This window comes from Fukomys damarensis, unplaced genomic scaffold (genome assembly GCF_012274545.1).
Source record: "Fukomys damarensis isolate Sample0158 unplaced genomic scaffold, DMR_v1.0_HiC HiC_scaffold_32, whole genome shotgun sequence".
NCBI classification, from domain to species: Eukaryota; Metazoa; Chordata; class Mammalia; order Rodentia; family Bathyergidae; genus Fukomys; species Fukomys damarensis.
This window is the reverse complement of record NW_022900944.1, coordinates 43,886,978-43,890,047: the sequence shown is the minus strand read 5'-3', so window position 1 is coordinate 43,890,047 and position 3,070 is coordinate 43,886,978.

The window sequence follows — 3,070 nt, the reverse complement described above, 5'->3', positions numbered from 1 at the left end:
TTTTTTTTTTTTTTTTTTTTTGGACAGGTTGGTATATAGCTCATGTACCTAGCATTGAATTCCCTTGTGTGACATAGGGTGACCTTGAACTTAATAGCAATCCTCCTTTCTTACCCTTCTGAGTACTGGAATTACAATTGTGTGCCACATAGCTGACCTTATTTTCTGTTTTTTAAAAAATATTTATATGTTGAGTTTCTCATCCAAGTTATATGATATTTAAGCTTGTGTTTCTCATTTATTTTGCTTATCATATGATCTCAAGATGTATCCATTTTCCTACAAATGACTCAAATTTATTCTTTATGGCATAGTAGTACTACATTATGTATAAATACCATATTTTCTTTAAAGAAATGTATCTTTCTTTATAAAAGTACTACTTGATTATGCATAAATACTGTATTTTCTTTATCCACTCATCAGTTGATGGACACATAGGTTGCTTTCTTCCAAAATTTAGCTATTATGAATTGTGCTGCTATAAATATGGGGTAGGCAGCTATCACTATAATAGATGTCTTTAACTCTTTGGGAAGATACCTAGTAAAGGAATAGGGTCAAATAGAATTTTTTTTTTTTTTTTGAGGATTTTCCATAGTGGTTTCCCACTGACCATGAAGGATTCCTTTTTCACTACAGCCTTGCCAGCATTTGTTACTATTTGATTTCTTGAGGGTGGCCATTCTTTTTGGAGTAAGATGAAATCTTTTAATTTGGATTTTCCCATTGGCCAATGATGTTAAACACTTTTTTCATGTATGTATGTGCCATTTATTCTTCTTCTGTGAAGTCTGCTAATTTCATTTGCACACTTTTTGATTGAGTCCTTGTTTTGGGGGGGTGTGATTTTTATGAGTTCTGTATATATTATAGATATTAGCCCTCTGTCCAAAGTGTAGCTACCAAAAAACTTCTCATACTCTATGTTTTTCTTTACATTTTTTTAGTTGTTTCTTTCAGTGTTCAGAGGCTTTTTAATTTGATATAATCCAGTTTATTGATTCTTCATGGTATTTCTTTTCAGTTAGTGTTCTGTTCAAAAGGTACTGGTCTATGTCTATGACTTCAAGAGTTTTACCTATTTCATCTTCCAGAAATTAAGTATTTGTTTTAATATTTATATATTTGATCCACTTTTAATTTTCATAAATGGTAAGAGATACAGATTGAACTTCTGTCTTCTGCGTGTGTATAGCCAATTTTCCCAACACTGTTTATTAAAGACGCTGTCTTTCCTCCAACATATGGTTTTGTCAAAGATTGAGAGGCTGAATGTATCTAGAGTTTATTCTTCATCCTTTATTTTGGCCCATTTTTGTGCCAGTACCATGCTGTTTTTATCACTGTAGCTTTTGTAACTTGAGATCCAGGTTTGTGATGCCTCCTGCTTTGCTCTTGTTGTCTAGTATTGTTTTTCTTATTCTGGGTGTCCTCTGATTCTATATAAATTTTAGGATTTTTTTTTTCTAATTCTAAGCGGAATGCTTTTGGTATTTTCATTGGGATTGTGTTAAATCCTTATATCATTTTGGTAGTATGGCCATTTTGACAATATTGGTTCTGCCTTTTCAGGAACAAGGGATGTGTTTCTTCTTTCTAATGTCCTCTTTGATCTCCTTTTTCAGAATATTGTTGTTTTCATGTTAGAGGTCTTTTACTTCCTTGGTTATATTAATTCATAAGTATTTGGTTTTCTTAAAGCTATTTCAAATGGTATTGTTTTCCTAAACTTCTCTCTTAGTGGGTTCATTATTGGTATACAGGATTCCTGTTAGTTTTTGTGTATTCATTTTGTACCCTGCCACACTGCTGAATTTGATTATTAGTTCTAACAGTCTTCTGGTGGAATTTCTTGGATCTTTTATATAAAGGATAATGTCATTTGTGAATAATGATAATTTGACTTCTTCCCTCCCTCCCTCTCCTCCTTCTCCCCTTCCCCCCTTCCCCCCTTCCCTCTTTCCCTGTTCCCCTTTCTCCCTTTCATCTTTCTTGGATCACACTCATGACCTTGCACTTGTGAGGCAGGCGGCTGCAGCACTGAGCTAAATCCCTTCCTGATCCCTTTTCTTTCTTTCTCTTGCTTGACTGCTGTGGCTAAAGTTTCAAGTAATATATTGAACTGGATTGGTGATAATGAACATCCTTTTTCCAGATTTTATAAGAAAAGCTTTCAGTTTTACCCCCACTTAATATGATGTTGGCAGGAGGTTTGTCATAAATGGCTTTTGTCAGATTGAGATGAAGTCCTTCTGTACCTATTTTCTATTTTTATCATGAGCAGATGTTGGATTTTGTCATCTTTTTATGTGTCTGATATAATCGTGTGACTTTTGTACTTGTTTCTGCATATGTAATGTATTCATTTGTATATGTTGAACCACCCTTGCATCCCTGGGATGAAGCCTACTTGGTCATGATGTATGATCTGTCTACTGATTTGTTACATTCTGTCTGCCATTATCTTGTTGAGGATTTTTGCATCTGTGTTCTTTAACACATTCATGGGGGAGCCATAGTTCATATGCCTTGCTCCTATGTGGTTTGAAGCACCAGTGGAACATGTATGACTATCCCATGCATGGCTGTACCACTTACACCACCAGTAGTACAAACTGCCCAATGGGACAATTGAGCATATATCAGTGGTGGATCAAGATAAAGCCAGCAGAAATATGTTAAAAGAGATTGGCCTATAGTTTTATTTTTCAGTTGTCTTTTTTTTTGGTGAGGGGTCAGGGTCTTGCTTTGTAGTTCTGTGTAGCCTCAAACTCATGGCAATCCACCTGCCTCTGCCTTCTTTTTTTTTGGTACCAGGGATTGAACTCGCGTCCTTGCACCTGCGACACAGGCAACAGAACCACTGAGCTAAATCCCCAGCACTTTGCCTCTGCCTTCCGAGTGCTGGGATTATAGGTGTGTGCCACAACACCCAGCTTCATTTAAGTCTTTGTCTGGTTTGGGAATTAAGGTAATGCTCACTTGTAGGAATGAGTTTGGAAGTATTCCTTCCCTTTCAATTTCATTAAGGATTTTGAGGAGTATTGGCATTAAATCTTCTCTGAAA